At 47.8% G+C, this 16887-nt stretch overlaps 1 long non-coding RNA gene across 1 annotated transcript in view; it reads right to left on the reverse strand.

The window, feature by feature from the left end:
• LOC146863572 (uncharacterized) overlaps positions 1-16505 on the reverse strand; it is a 46467-nt gene extending 29962 nt beyond the window's left edge. Inside the window, exon 1 of the long non-coding RNA XR_014978623.1 lies at positions 16446-16505. This is a non-coding gene — a long non-coding RNA (uncharacterized LOC146863572). The remainder of the gene's footprint in view (positions 1-16445) is intronic.
• Between the last annotated feature and the right edge of the window lie 382 nt (positions 16506-16887).

The raw sequence follows: 16887 nt of genomic DNA on the forward strand, positions 1-16887 counted from the left end.
GAAGGAGGGTCTTGGCGTTGAACCCCCTCGGCAGACGGTCTATGTGGCGCAGCATTAGCATACTCGGGAGCTGCGTCGTCTAAATAAGAGGAAAGAAAAACATCTTCTGCGGATCTGGGATGCCCTTTGGGATGTACTTTTATCGGAAACAATGGGGGTGGCAAGTCTTTTGGTATTTCCGGAGTAGCCTTAGGTAATCCTTCGGCCAGAAGAGGATACATACCATTCACAAGGGCATTTCTTTGTCTGTTTGTTTGTTCTGACTTTACTCGATTACCTTCTTCACTTAATACACTTTCTCGAACTTTATTTGATTTCTCCTTACTTTTCTCTTCCTGTCTGAGTGCTTTTTCTGTGCGTCTATATGATTCTTTACGCCATAATTCAATGGCATCTTTCTGTGACTGTCTAGCTTTCTTTTTCCACAATTCTTCTTCTACTTTCATAATGCAATCTGCATCCCAGGTCCCAGCTGCGGGCCACCTCTGACTTTCTGGTAATTCCTTGGTGTAGTCTACCCATAGATCAAGAAATAATATGGCGTCTAGGCCATGTTTATGATACATGAAGTACCCTGGAGTGTCCCTAGGAGGGATGGGAACAGCTTCTTCGAGTACCCCTTTTCTAGTTGTGATCTGTCTTAATTTCGAAAAGAGCGGCATATTGAGAACTGATCTGATACCTAATTTTGAACACGTTTAATACCATAAAACACAATAATGAACAGTCATTCACACCACAATATACAGAACATATTTAAAACATTTTAACATTTAACATTTAAATGAAATAGACAATGATGGCCAATTAGAGAACTAGTCACTAGGCATAATACTCGATACTAACTAGGTAAATCTGAATTATATACTAGACATACTTGATATACTGCTAAACAGTACAGATACACTGCTGAAACAGTGCAGACCGGATTTGTGTACCCAAACCCGTCTTGACCGGCACAACCTATGTGCACGTCAGAACGCCTCCCCGATAATGGTACTCACCGGGTAGCTCGGAACGGAAGGCCTCGGAACTGAACTGAACTTGAACCGGACTGGACTCGACTCGGAACTTTGGAAACTTCGGAAACTGGTGGGCCTCTGTATACCTCGGATCTTGCTCTCTCAGCTAGGCTCTGGTCGGGATACTTCGCACTTCTCACCGCCTCGTCTGGGTGTTGATCGCAGCCTCAGTTACCCCCGCTCGGCAGGAGGGAGATACAGGAAATCCTGTGGGTACGCGTTGTTGTCCGTCCAGCTGTGACAGGAGACCGGGCCTGCAACGCACCGCCGGCGCGTGAGATGAGAAAGTGTCCCTGTTCGGGCGCCATTTATGTGGTAAATAATTTAATTACCGGAACTTAATTTGATGCGGAAAATCTATAACAATAGCTCAGTAAAATAAGAGGCAGAATCCGTGGTATTAGAGGTTCGGAACGGGCTTTATTCCATAATCAATTTAAATCGATGAGCTCCATATTCCATCACCACGAAGGTTCAGGAAGTGAAGACCGTACTTTATTGATAAGTAATCATTTTTATACAATAGGCATTACAGTGAAGCAAATGCAGGAGGCGTAACAATTGATAGTAAAGACAAAACATACATGCGTAGCAAAAGTGGGTGTAACTGGGTGTAACTAAGGAACGTCATCAGGTATGATGTCATAATAGGGTGGTTCCATGAAAGAATTTCGCAATGTCAGCAGAAATACTTGGCAGAAATGCGCGCGCAGCAGCATGACGTGTGATTGTCGTGCAACTAGGGGGTGAAGGGGACTTGACATTAAGCTCTACATGTGGCGACAGAAGTCTGGAGGGTCAAGTCAACCTAATCCCAAATCATATCTAACATCCTATGTTTAAAGAACTATGTTATCCAAAAGAGAGGCCTTCTTAGAGTAGAATCTTATTCTATACTGACTATACTGACTGTGAGTGCGTGTACAAGCGTCTAAGTGTCTACACTAGATGCGGGGGCAGAAATCTTTCATAGTAACAGGGCTATGAATTACTTGCATAAAGACAGAGAAGCCGGGCCTTTTGCTCGGTAGCTGGAAGAATGTTTACTTAAACTACTAGACAGGAATGCATTGGGTAGGGAGCGGAGCAGATAATTTCGAAGGTGAAATACAGTTTTTGGCAGGCAACAGGCTGATGTCAGGCACCGTTAGCTGCGCAGGGAGTAGGACAAAGTTCATGGATACAGATGCGAGCTCAGACTGGAGCTTTCAGAGGCAGAAGGCAGGAAAAGCTTGATGGCAGAATCAGGGCCTACTTGCCTGGACTGTAAAATGGCATAAGTGAACCATATAAAGCCGGTGGCCTTTCGTACTTAGGAATGGAATATCCGGCCCATTCATGGCGGATCTGAAAGAGGACATGTTGGCGGTGGACGCACATGTGTTTGCGTCTTTATAACTGGAACTGGAGGGAACATACATGTACTTGTGATTTATACATGAAACCGTTGGGGTCCAAGATAGGGGACATAACTGATCATAAAAATCCATATTTCCACAGTTATGTCAAAGTATGGAGTTAGCCTGAAATGTGTTGTGGCTGCTCTGTTGCTGTCTGATTGTGTCTGTGTGCCACTTGACTGGATGCGTGCAGCGATTTGTCCATTCAGGTGCTCTGTACTCCACAATAGTGTAGTACTGCTAACTTGTTTCTGTGTAGGTTTCTTGTGACATTTTTTGTGCATGTGTATTGCATTTCTCTCCTATTCTGCTGTGCTTTTGACTGTGTATTGTGCCTGTCCTTCCCAGGGAACATTGCCTGTTGTTTGGTCAACACTGACCCCCAACACCCAGAATCCAACACCAGTGTGGGAGTAGTCAATTGCCATCAAGTGATGTGCCACACACACCTGGACTTTAATTCTCAGACACTCTGTTACCGTGTGTCCACCGTAATCTACAATTTCCTTGCAACTATTTTAGAATAAACTTGTTGCTGATGTGTAATGAACCTGTGCTATGCTTTTTTAGGTGCGTTGTCTGTCTTTCCACATCCGAGTGAAACTTGCTTACCTCACATGTGTACTTGTTACCACTGACTGTGGATAGGTGTTGTGTCTGTGCATACCAATGTGGTTCAGGTCAACAACACTGTGTGGGATGAGTAACATGGCCATGGTGAGTATGTGTTGTGTTGCCATAGTGATGTGTCTCCCTCACATGTGTCACATCACCATGACTCACCTAACGGTGTTCACATTGTTGTAGTATTGGGCATACACTGTTTTGTTTAGCAGATCAACATCTCCATGACACATGACAAGTTGGAATCACAACAGAGGCAAGTATGGTGTACAGGTGAGTTTATTTTCGGACATGTGTGAGGAAACTGCACAGGATGGTGGGTGCTGTACATTGGGTTTTGAATCCAAAGTTCACAGTAGAGTTGGAAGTGTTGGTAGATGAAATGTCCAGAGTAAAGTCCACAGTCATCTTCTACATTGGACCAACATGAACCCTCCATGTCATGTGGGCGAGTTGTGTCCGATTGGACAAGGTGAACGGGTTGCGCACAAAGAACATTGTCCAGAACAGGTTTAGAGGCCCTGGGGGATGTGCAGGGACATCTGCATCTCAAATGTCCTTCTTCAGACGACCCCTCTTCTTCTTTGGGGGGGGGATCCTCAGGTGCAGGCCTCTGCGGTGCAGGAGACTCTCCGCCAGAGTCCTCCTCCCTCCCTGTGGCACTGGCAGATGGTGTGGCAACAGGTATTGTGGCCACAGGGAGGTGTGGACATGTTTGTGGTGATCTGGCGGAGGCATTGGAGTAAGTCCCGTTGCACCGCAGTAATTGCTTCCCACTTTGCCTCCATGCGAGCATGGTGAGCAGCTTGCTCCTGTTGTATGTCCTTGAGGATCCCCACTACCTGGACAAATCCTCCAGTGTTATCCTGGTACGCATCTATGATGCGTGCCAGTTGGGGGTCATCATGCAGTCCAGACCCCTCTGCAAGGCGAGCCCTCTGCCTCCCATCCCTCCCAGCACCCCTATCCACACAGCTAGGACCAGCGGCGGCACGCACTGGTGACACTGGGACCCCTTGGGTGGTGTTGCTGGTGGTGTTGGCTGCAGCTTCCGGGGGGTCCTGTGATCCTCTGCTGTGGGTGTTCTGTGGCCTTGGTCTGTCCGTGTTGGCGGGGGTGCCCTGTCTGTTTCCAGATGCTGGAGGCATGGGTACAGGGGGTGCAGATGTTGGTGCTGCTGGTGCTGCATGATGACTCACACCGGAGGTGCCAGGTTGTTCTTCATCATCCGAAGAGGACAGAGACAGAGTCAAACCAGAGAGCTGGGACTGGGAATCCTCTTCATTTGGTGCTGTGTCCCCAGCACCACCTGTGTTTGGAAGAGACACACAATGTAAGCTATGTTTCTACAGGCTTCAATGGTTCACAAACATGACATTTTCTACTGTACGAATGGATGCCTGCCTATACACGGCTTTGTTCCGGCTTGTCACGGACAGAGATTGATATTGTTGTTGCACATAGCCCAGCCAAAATGAAACATTTCAATGTGCATGTCGAAGTGTGTGCATGCCCAGCTCATGGATAGATTTGTCTGTACATGACCATTACTACTAGGCCTGGGCGAAGCACTACGCTACGCTCGCGTAGTTTGCGAAGTTCGTGCTACTTCGCACTACGCGAACTGCACGTAGCACAGTGCGAACACGCGTAGCGTAGTGTTGCGTAGTGCTGCGGTCATTTTTTGCTTGCTCGCGGTCCTCAACGTCAAGTTGGCGACCGCGAGCAAGCAAAATGACATCCTGGCGAGACTTTTTCCTTGTTCGCGATCGCGAGCATGGAAAATAAACCTCCCTGCGAGATTCACAACGCGAGAAGGTCAGGTTTCTCATTGCGAGGGGTCGCGTATGCTCGCGACCGCTCGCGATGAGAAACTACCAGTTCGCGTTGAGAAAGCTGCAGCTCGAGGAAAAATCTACTCGAGCAGCAGAAAACTACAGCTCGCACTGTGCAAGATGCCATTTTCAATGATTGCACAGTGCCGGTTGCTTGTCCGCACTGTGCAATCATTGAAAACAACATCTTGCACAGTGCGAACATGTTACTTCGCAGTTCGCGAAGTGCTACGCGTAGCTCGCGTAGTGCGAACTTCACTTTGCGTAGCTTCGCGAAGTGCTACTTCGCGAACTACGCCCACCCTTAATTACTACTCAAGGGCCATAACGTTGCTGACACAGGTGTGTCATCCCTGTACACATGTGAGATTTAACAAGCACATACATGCTATTCCACTGGGGATATGTTGTACTATTGGGGCATGTGTGGTAGCAGAGTTTGCTAGTCTTTGTGTGCCACATTGGTGTATAGGTACGACATGGTCACAGTCCGGTATGCCTGTGATCTCTTTGGAGGAAGTGTTTTCTTCCAGTGTTCCTAGTTCCCATCTCATTTCATACAAGGGATGATGTCACCATCGTTAATGAGTCTGGTGCTGAGTTTTTTACGTGCATATGTGATTTGAATTGTCAATGTTCTCCATGGTGACATGGATTGGGCAATGTGGCACTCTGGCTTTTCAATGCTCATGACAGTGAGGGCCGGTGGTGTGTGTGTTGCAGTTTAGCTGCTATGAGTAGCATGTCTCCTCCAATGCTGTCCAGGTTTGACCTTGTGTCTACAGTGTCTATGTCAGTGAGTGGTGTGTTGTGTGAAGGATGCCTATGTTTCAGCACGATGTAGGAGTGGAATGCAGCTCACAACAGCACCGAGTGTGAATGCGAACATGCTATGGTGTCAGCTATATTGGTGTGTCCATTCCATTTACTGTCAGATGTCCACTGTCAATGATGTATATGTGAGTACCTGTGTGTTTTGTGTAATGTACCATATATGGGTCTCCACATTTGTCATCTGCAAGACACACCTCCCCTGCCCGGCCAGGGGGCACCCCTGGACACTGCATCCCCAGACAATGATTTAGAACATAGGGTTGCAATGGCTGTGTGTGCGACCGGGTTTTGTTTGGTCAGTGCATATGTGTGATTGTCAGCCACATCATTTCTCAGGCCCAGTGTCAGACATCTTGTCAGTCCCTTCCCACTCCCTGTGAGGCGAGCATGGTTCAGTGTGAGCTTGTTGGGCCATGTGGGTGGCTGGGGATTGTTTGTCACTGTAACTCCCATCATGCTTTTGGCTACACACCCTTTCCCAGCATGCCCATACTTCTTTCCTCTTGACTCTGCTTCCCTGTGACGGGGTGTGACAGCAATGGCAAGACGGCTGACTGTGAAATCCTGGTGTTTGTTTGGCTACAAGTCCAAAGAGAGCCCCTGTGCTTCACACAGCAGCACCCACTACGGTGTATCTTTTGCTGATATTTCACTGAGGTGTGGGTCAATGTATTCTACCCGGTGAGTTGTGTGGAGTTTGTGTTGGGGGGGGGGGGGTGTCTCCACATGCTGGTAAGTATGGTCAGTGCTGTCAGTCCTCCTTCCCACCCGGCCAGACATCCCACCATGAAACGTGCTTCCATTGGAGGGCGTGCAAGTTGTCTTTCAGGATGTCAATCAGTGGTGGCCTGCTTCTGATTTGCACACAACCCCTACCAGGGCCTTGTGCTCCCCACAGCAGGACCCATTGTCAGCCATCTTGTCAGTCATTTTCCACTCCCTGTGATGTGGGAATGTTTCAGAGAGGTCTTGATGGGCCAATTTTGAGGGGGAGCATTATCTGTGACTACAAACCCCATCATGCTTTTGGACACACTCACTTCACCTGCATACCCACTATTCCTTCCTGTCAGTCAGCTGCACTGTGAGGTAGTGTGTTTGTGGTGGCAAACTGTCTGACAGTGTTTATTTGGCTTTGTGCCACTGCCTTGCTCTATTTGTTGTTCGGTTTGTACATGTCATGATACAGTTCCCAGTCACTATTAGATAGCAGGTATTGTGTTTGTCTGACTAGCATACACATCTTGGGATGATTATCTATTGGTTACTGTGGTTTTGCTAACGGTGCATGGTTTCACTGTCCCCTTGCCACACAATATTGAGTATGTTGTTTGTGTACTCACCAGGCTCTAGTATGTCTGTTAGACCATGGACGCTCTCTGGTGGTAGGATGTCCCGCACCTTCCCCTCCCAGGTCCTGAAGTAGACTGGTTTGGCAGGAGGGCCACCACCGGTGCGCTGACTCAAGGCGTGATCTTTCTCGATGAGTTTCTTGACCCTCCTGCACACGTCATACCACCTGTTCTGGATATCGTCCTTTGTGCGCAACGTTGGTACTTTTACGTTCACCTTGTCCACAATCCTCGCCCACATCTTGGTTTTCTGTGACATGGGATTCCTTTGGACCAATGTACCAAACAAATGTGGCTCTACTCTGGTGATCTCGTCTACTAGCACTTCTAACTCATCATCTGTGAACTTTGGATTCTTCTTTGGGGGCATGGTGATGGGTGGTGGTGGTGAGTGATGTGTGTGTGAGGGTGCAAGTGAAGGCGGGTTAGTGTTGGTTTAGCTAGCTGTATGTGTGAGTGCTTTTGGTGAGGTGCTAACTAGGGGTGGGTGGAATTTGCGAAAGTGACTTTCACAAATTATCGCGAAAATGTTTAACATCTCCGCAAACAAGCGGAAATATCGCGAAGATGCAGACGTTTTTTTCCTGCCTGTTCGCGGTATTTTCTGCGTGGTCGTGGCTCGCCACCTTACCCATGCGGTTGCTCGCGGGCGCGGTCATCTTGTTTTCACTCTTCTCACAGTGCATGATCGCGAGAAGAAAGACGTGACCGCGCGACGAATGACATTACTGCGGGCGCGAACTGTAGCGAGACAGCGCAAATGGCTACCAACAATCCAACATCTCGTGGAGAACGCGACCGGATCCAGAAAACTTGTCAGCGAACGCGGGGATTCAGGTAAGGCGAATGCGCGCGCACGAGAATGTATTATTTTACAGCGCGAGCAAGAAACAAATTATCGTTAAGCTGCGGAATGCGGAAATTTAGACATTTTTGCGCTCTCTGCGGAACGCGAACATGTCAAATTGTGGCAATTTCCGCGAGCGGGACGGAAATTTAGACCCGGCCTAGTGCTAATGGTGTGTGAGTTGTGTGATGAGTGAGTTGTGAGTGTGTCTGTGGTTGCTGTGTGATGGTGTTTGCTGCTGGCTGTGTCTCCTATTTGCAAATGATCATGGTAGTGATTGATGTCCTTTATATATGTGGAGTTGTGGGTGTGTTTTTGTACCAGTTTTTTTGTAGTTATTGGCTTTGTCTTTGCTTGTTTGGTCCTTTTTTGTATTTTTTCCTTTGGGTTTTCTAGGCATGAAGGAGACATTCTTCTGACCAAGACGGACGCTGATGTTGGCTCGTGCGGGCTTCTCCGCCTCGTTCACGCTGACTTTCTTCTGTGTTTCATACGCGTCGGTCATGGAGATCTCTATTACTTGTGGGCCCTGTTTTCTGTGCGTGTCGGTCATGCGGCTTGGGCTCCGTGTGAGTCGGTCTGGGTTTACACGCATTGCATCATACTGCGCAGATCGGAAATTGCGGGTACGTGTCGGTCGGTTTCATTCCGGGTTCGTGTCGGTCGGTGCAACTAGCGTCGGTTTTCCGGCTGGATCACTATTTTCCCTACGGCTCGGTTGTACGGCTTAGATTCCGTACGTGTCATTTGTAATTCACACGAGTTGCATCGTACAGCACGGGTCGTACGGCGCCGGTCCATGTCGGTCGGTCTCCGGTCCGGGTCAGTGCCGGTCGGTACGTTTTGCGGCCGGAATCGGAATCGGCCCCTTTATGTGTAAATAAAGAATTCTATAAAATACTAAATGAATTTCGCAAAACAAATTGCCTAGAAGGAACTCATCCTGTTACTCATGATTTCACAGACAAACTGGCAAGTCATTACACGGACAAAGCAGACACGTTAGACTCATACTTAAAACAGAAACAAAGCACCAGCACTAACCCTTGTACAAAACAGCAATCCAAGAATACTCTAACCAAGCCTCTCCAGTCCTTCCAACACATCTCACACGATTAATTTATGGACCTGGTCAAAGCAAGCAGGCCTGCCGGCAGCCCTTCTGACCCCTGTCCACCACAAACTTTCAAGAAAATTATTTTAACAACCTCTGCTGCCACTCCAGTAAGAAGAACCATCAACGATTCCTTCACTACCAGAATATTTCCAGAAGAACCCAAAAAATCACGCATACACCCTTTACTGAAGAAAACAAACTTGGACCCGCTGAACCCTGACAACTACAGACCCATTACAAATGGACCTTTCCTGGGCAAACTGATAGAAAGAGCAGCGTCCGCCCAGATGTCACAATTCATTGAAGAGAATGACATACTTTCAGACTTCCAAACAGGATGCCGTCCGGGAAGAGGCACTGAATCTGCCCTCCTTGCCATCTGGGATGACCTGAAGAATATATTGACCGCAACAGGGTTGCTGCACTACTCCTCTTTGACCTCTCAGCTGCCTTTGACACGGTTGACCATGACACTCTGAAACAAAGACACTATGAAGTCGGGATAGAGGGAACTGCTCTAGACCGGATCACGTCCTACCTTCGAAACAGAACTAATGTCATCCATACCCCACCTTTCTCGTCCAAACCGTACTCCACAAAAACAGGGGTCCCTCAAGGCTCTATCATCTCGCCCATACTTTTCAACATCTACATGAAGTCATTACCAGTACTGATCAATAAATTCACCTCACGTGCCATAACTATGCAGATGACACGCACATACTCCTTCAACCGCAATGCCCCAAAGACATTGGAAAATCACCAATTTTCAGCTGTGGATCAGTGGATGACTTGGAGCCATCTCAAATTGAATGCTTCAAAAACTGAAATACTCACGTGTGGTGATTGGAAACATTACAATCCGCGTGCCTCATGGCCTAATGAACTGAGATCACCACCTAAAGTATCGAAGGAAGTAAGAAACCTCGGAATGACAATGGACTCCAAGCTGTCAATGAATGACCAAGTGGACAAACTCGCAAGATCAAGCTTGTCACTATAAAAACGCTGCGACGCATTTTCCCTCATTTGGGATTTCCACACAAGGTCCAAGCTACCATCTCCCTTGTCCTGTCCAAACTCGATTACGCCAATAGCCTTATGATGGTCCCCCCCCTCTCCTACTCCGCTTATGGTCCCCCTAAGGATATGACACATGGTCCTTGGGAATATTACAATGTGAGGCTTTTATTGAGACTATCAGTCCAACAGTTAAGTGCACCATCAAGATTATCAACACAAGGAGGGGATATCGCAGTCCTGGAGTATTGTCTTGTAAGGGAAGGCCTTCTTCTTCCAGTCGTAATCCTTCAATACTTCAACGAGGGCTGATACTCCCAAAAGGAAACAGAAACACAACACTACCATCACTTCCTCGACTAAAGTCTTAGTACTTTATATTGTGCTCCCCATCACCATCATTCACAGGTCACCGACAGTGTGTGTGAGGGAAGGAAATAATTGAAGGGTGGGTAAAGTGTAAGGGTTCTGTGCAGGGGTTATCACTCAACAACTGTAGCGTCTTATTTGTGCCAGAGCCCCATAAAGCCCTTCCCCGCCAACCTCCTTCTCCACCCTTCTGCCCAAGACTCTTGCCTTGAGCCACGGTCCCCCAGGACCGTGGCATCGGGTATCGCGGCGTCCTGTTCCCTCGGAGGACGTCCGGATACTGGCATAGGGTTTGTTGGGGAATTCTCCCTCTTCGATTTTGAGCCGGCGTCTTCCTCTCTCTCCCTGGCTCCCTCGAGACTCCGGTCACACTCCACCCCACCTTCCGTTCCTCCCGGGATCTTCTCCGTTTTCAGTCGTGTTCCTCCCGACCCGCAATCACCCAAATAAGAACACCTCCACCTGTTCCAACTGACGTTTTCTCCCCTCTCTGCTGACGTCATGCCCTCCGCTTCCTCAACCACTAGACCACCCATGTTTCTGTCAAAGGGCGTCCCGCCGGGCGCCATCTTGGAATTCTCTGCTACTCCGGGCTTACCCTCGCCTATATTACAAACCTCTACCACGGATCATCTTCAATGACCATGAAAAGACTACAACAGATTCAGAACTCGGCTGCCAGACTACTCTTGCATATCAAACCACGAGACCACATCTCCGCTGCCTTGAAAGCCCTGCATTGGTTACCGGTTCCCAGAAGATCTATGTTCAAGCTACTTTGTATCACCCACAAAGCAATACATGGAATGAGACCGCTCTTCATCAGGAATAAAATCACCAAACACATTCAACAAAGGAACCTACGCTCTAAAGGGGCATTTCGCCTCAAGATCCCAAGATACAAGAAAAAAACCATGGGTGGCAAATCCTTCTCTGTTCAAGCAGCCAAACTATGGAACTCCTTACCCCCCAACATAAGGTCCACCGACAACCACCTTTTCTTCAGAAAACTACTCAAGAATTGGCTCTTCCCCACATAAGCACCATACGCAAAGAGAAATTTACAGCATATCCCTCTGTATATAAGCATTTGTTTTCACTATAGATATGTACCTATCTTTGTGTATTGCTTTGTATAAACATGTAAAATAATTATATTGTTGAGAGAAAATAATAATAATAATAATAATAATAATAATGATAAATAAATAAATAAAAATCATCTTCGATCTTTCGCGCTTAGAGACCAGTGGTGATAGGCGCTATATAAGAATATTTTAACATAACATAACATCTACATGTACATACTTCCAGTTTGCATCTATGTACCTTCCCATGTACTTGGATCTGTGTGTCTGTTACTTTTCTCCTGAAAAAGCAAGTCCAATGCACTACCCTATTTCTCATCCTGTGCCTCTATCAATATCTTTAATCTACATATACTTACCTCCTTTATGTATCTTTATACTTTCAATGTACTTATGGATCTATATATTTATCACTTTCTTCTAATTTAGCATTTCTAATGCACTACCCTATTTCTCAGCCTATACTTCTCTCAATATATCTTCTAGCCCAACCTTCTGACTCATCTCAAACTTCTTTCTACTACTCTTTCCAATGCACTACCCTATCTCTCATCCTATACATCTATCAATATATCCCCTACATCAATCAATCAATCAATCAAACAATCATAGCATTTATATAGCGCGCTACTCACCCGGAGGGTCTCAAGGCGCTGGGGAAGAGGGGATCCTTACTACTCGAAAAGCCAGGTCTTGAGTTGCTTCCTGAAGGAGAGATGGTCCTTGGTCGCCGAAGGTGGATGGGGAGGGAGTTCCAGGTCTTGGCTGCCAGGTAGGAGAAGGATCTTCCTCCGGTGGTGGCTCTGCGGATGCGTGGTACGGCGGCGAGGGCAAAGCTGGTCGAACGTAGCTGGCGGGTGGGCGTGTAGAAGGTCAGGCGGTTGTTGAGGTACTTGGGACCCAGGTCGTGGAGAACTTTGTGTGCGTGGGTGAGGAGTCTGAACGTGATCCTCTTGCTGACGGGTAGCCAGTGTAGGTCTCCCAGGTGGCTGGAGATGTTGGTGTGTCGGGGGATGTCCAGGATGAGTCGCGCGGAGGCGTTCTGGATGCGTTGGAGTCTTTTCTGAAGTTTGGCTGTGGTTCCAGCGTAGAGGGTGTTCCCGTAGTCCAGTCGGCTGGTGACGAGTGCCTGGGTGACCGTCTTCCTGGTTTCGGTGGGGATCCATTGGAAGATCTTACGGAGCATGCGTAGGGTGTTTAAGCATGATGATGAGATGGCGTTGACTTGTCTGGTCATCGAGAGGGAGGAGTCCAGTATGAAGCCCAGGTTGCGAGCGTGGTCCGTTGGCTTGGGAGAGTCATCCCAGGCAGAGGGCGCCGATCCCAGGATGAGGACTTCCATCCTATCTGAGTTCAGTTTCAGGCGGCTGTTCTTCACCCATTCGGCGACGTCTTTCATCCCTTCCTGGAGGCTGGTTCTGGCGTTGGCGGGGTCGTTGGTGAGGGAGAGGATCAGCTGGGTGTCGTCGGCGTAGGAGATGATGTTGAGGTTGTGTTGGCGTGCGATGGCTGCAAGGGGGCTCATGTAGACGTTGAAGAGGGTTGAGCTGAGGGATTATCCTTGTGGGACGCCGCAGATTACTTCGGAGGCCTCGGATCTGAATGGGGGAAGGCGGACTCTCTGAGTTCTTCCGGCGAGGAACGAGATGATCCACTCCAGTGCCTTCTCTTGGATTCCGATGTTGCTGAGGCGCTGTACTAGGGTGCGGTGTCAGACAGTGTCGAACGCTGCAGAGAGGTCCAGGAGGATGAGGGCCGCTGTTTCCCCGTTGTCAAGCAGGGATCTGATGTCATCGGTGGCTGCGATCAGTGCGATCTCGGTGCTGTGGTTGGCTCGAAAACCGGATTGCGAGGAATCCGTTGGTCTCGAGGAAGGCGGCGAGCTGTCTGTTGACGGTCTTCTCGATGACTTTGGCAGGAAAAGGGAGGAGCGAGATGGGGCGGAAGTTCTTGAGGTCGGTGGGGTCCGCTGTTGGTTTCTTCAGGAGGGCGCTGAGCTCGGCGTGCTTCCAGCTCTCCTGGAAGGTGGCGGTGTGGAAGGAGGTGTTGATGATGTCCCGTAGTTGGGGTGCGATGATAGAGTCGGCCTTGTTGAAGACGTGGTGGGGGCAGGGGTCGGCAGGTGATCCGGAGTGGATGGTGTTCATCATGCGGGTGGTGTCTTCGGTGCTGACCGGGGTCCAGGCGCAGAGGGTTGTGGTGGGGGCGTTGGTTCGGCGGTTGGGTGCGTGGTTTGTGCGCCGAAGCTGTTGTGTATGTCGGCAATCTTGCGGTGGAAGAACGAGGCGAGTGAGTTGCGAAGAACGAGGCGAGTGAGTTGCAGAGGTCTTGTGAAGGGGTGATGTCGTTGTTTCCGGCGCTGGAGTTGGAGAGCTCTTTGACGATGCTGAATAGTTCCTTGCTGTTGTGGGCATTGTTGTCCAGTCTTTCTTTGTATGCTGTCTTCTTGGTGGTGCGGATCCGCTGGTGGTGCCAGTGGGTGGCGTGCTTGAGGGCGGTCATGTTGTCTGTGGTCTGGTCGTGGCGCCAAGCTTTCTCGAGTGTGCGGCAGTTCTTCTTGGAGTCCTTGAGTTCGTCGGTGAACCAGTGGGCTTTCTTACTGCCGGGTCTGCTGGGAGGGTTCTTCAGTGGTGCGAGGTCGTCGGCGCAGGCGGTCAGCCACTGTGTGAGGTTGCTGGCTGCTTCGTTAGGGTCCGTTGTGCTGGCGGGAGGGTTCCGGCTGAGGGAGGTGGTGAGCTGTTCGGCAGTGATCTTGCTCCAGTTCCGGCGAGGAACCTGTTGAGGGTGGTGGTGGGTCGTGGTTTTCCTGAAGCTGAAGTGGACGCAGCTGTGGTCAGTCCAATGAAGTCCGGTGGAATGGCTGAAGGAGATGTGTTTGCTGGATGAGAAGACTGGGTCAAGCGTGTGGCCGGCGTAGTGGGTGGGGGTGTTCACCAGTTGCTTGAGTCCGAGGTTGGCGAGGTTGTGCAGCAGGGTGGTGGTGTTGCAGTCATTGTTGTTCTCTAGGTGGAAGTTAAGGTCCCCTAGGAGGATGTAGTCAGCGGAGGGGAGGGCGTGCGGGCTGATGAGGTCTGCGATATCTTTGCTGAATTGTGTGCGCGGTCCTGGGGGTCTGTAGATGAGGGTGCCTCTGAGGGTCATCTTGGGGTCGGAGTGTATTTGGAAGTGGAGGTGTTCGGCGGCGGTGAAGGTGTCGTCGGAGTTGGTCGTGATGCGGATGGTGTTCTTGTGTACGATGGCGATGCCTCCTCCAGTCTGGTCGACGCGGTCCCTCCGGGAGATCTTGTATCTGTCCGGGATGGCTGTGGCAATGTCGGGCGCTGAGGAGGCGTTCAACCAGGTCTCTGTGAGGAAGGCGACGTCTGGCGATGTTGTGTACATCCACTCTCTCATTGATCCCAATCCCCATACCACTACTATGATCCTCCCAAAACCCTTTCTATACTCTCTCCTACTCTACCCCTTCTTGCATCATCTGACACCTCTTTTACTATACCGATCCCCTAAAACAAACCTTTCTAAACTCTTCCCTCTGATTCCTCCCATCTAAAACTCCTTTTTACTCATCCAAAAGCCTCCAAAAATAAAAAAATCCTTCACTCTTTTATCCATCCACTATCCTTTTCAATCAAAATTAACAGACTAACACGTTCACTTCTCAAATTACATGTTCAACTATACTAATTCACCACTAATCCTTTATGGGTTCCAGAGTAGCGTGCTACTCACCAATAAAGCGTCTCAACACCCCATCAAGGTTACAAGCGCTATATAAATGCAAACCTTTTTGTGGAGATTCTATTCAATGTTGTAGAACTCGGTGATGTCATTCTATGACATCACTGTAAGACTCTGTGGATGTTGCCAGTTGAAGAAGCTGGAGGTTACTCTTTGGATGTGTACTTGTCATCTTAAGATAATAAAGGATTTAAACTACTAACCACTGCCTTTGTGGTTACCCCCATTTTCATGGCGACGAGGAGACTGCGCAGGGGGCAGATAACTGAGTGACCTCCACCCCTGGAAAAGCAGATTGAAATTAGAAATACTGCTGAGGAACTGAACTGTGAGTAAAAGATATATGGATATTTTTTTTTTATCTTCACCTTGACTTTACCAAAGCTTGTTTATACTTGAAGCAACAAGCAAAAAGAAGCTGCATATTTAATTGATTTTTACCAATATTTTGGACAATGGGAATCTTCAACGTACTGAATTAAAGAATAAATAGTGGTGAAGTTTCAATATTCTCATCTGCAGCCAAGTGTGAAGATAATTAGTGTGCTTTCAAATGTAGTTGAACGTAAAAAGAATCGATTGGACATCTAATCCAAAAGCTCGTGTTCCTAATTGATCTAAAGTGTAAGCGTTCAACCTTTCATCTTTAAATGAACTGTTCAGTCTAAATGTTTATAAGATTACATGTACAAAGCGAGCCAAGTCTAATGAAAAGCACTTAACTCTAATGATAAGCTGGGCGTGCAACCAAGCGTGTAAAAACCCTTTTGGATAATTGAAAAACAAACATTGCATCTAGCGCGTGAGTGCAGAGGAAAGCGAGCTGCCGAGTGAATTAAAAGTAAACATCGTAGAGCGCGAGCTCGAAGGAAGCCAAGCAATTGGGTTAATGGAATGCAAACATCGTGTTTAGCGCGCGAGTTCGAAGGAAGGGAAGCTTCCTTGTTAATGGAAAGTAAACATCGTGTCTAGCGCGCGAACACGAAGTCAAGTTTAAAACCATTATAATTGGCACTTAACAAGCGGAGCCAAGTTTAAAAGCAATTCAATGGGGAAATAAGTACAAAATGAAGCCGTGTGTGAGAAAACATCGCGCTAGAAATTAAACATTGCCAAAGGACTTTTGAAGTGAATACTGCTGATCTCCACAACAACTGATTCTTCAATAAACTATTCAACACATTTAATAAAATTCTTACCGGAATTATTCATTTGGGAAGCTCTGAAAAATAATCCATGTTACTTAATGTGGCTTCCTGTAATAGGTGAAAGAAAAAAAGGACTCACTCAAAGATTCATTGAGTTGTAGAAAGGAATGAAAGACTTATATCTACAACTTCTATGTGGGAATATAATTATTTTAGATTATTATTTTAGATAATTATTTTAGTCTATTTTTATAGTTTATTTTTTTTAATTAGTTTTGTTAGCTTGCTGTTTGTATTTTGAATTGCAGGAATGTCTGATCAAGGTATGTCTGCTCCACCTTCGTTTTTACCCACACCTGAGAGTGAATCGTATCATAATGGACAATATTCAATTGTCATTAAGTAATGGATTGAGATGGAGAGAAGAGTTAAATAAAATGGTGTGGGCACATAGAGTAACTCCACACTCAGTCACAGGTGTATCCCCTTTTGT

The sequence above is a fragment of the Triturus cristatus genome, chromosome 2_2 (assembly GCF_964204655.1).
Source record: "Triturus cristatus chromosome 2_2, aTriCri1.1, whole genome shotgun sequence".
Lineage (NCBI taxonomy): Eukaryota > Metazoa > Chordata > Amphibia > Caudata > Salamandridae > Triturus > Triturus cristatus.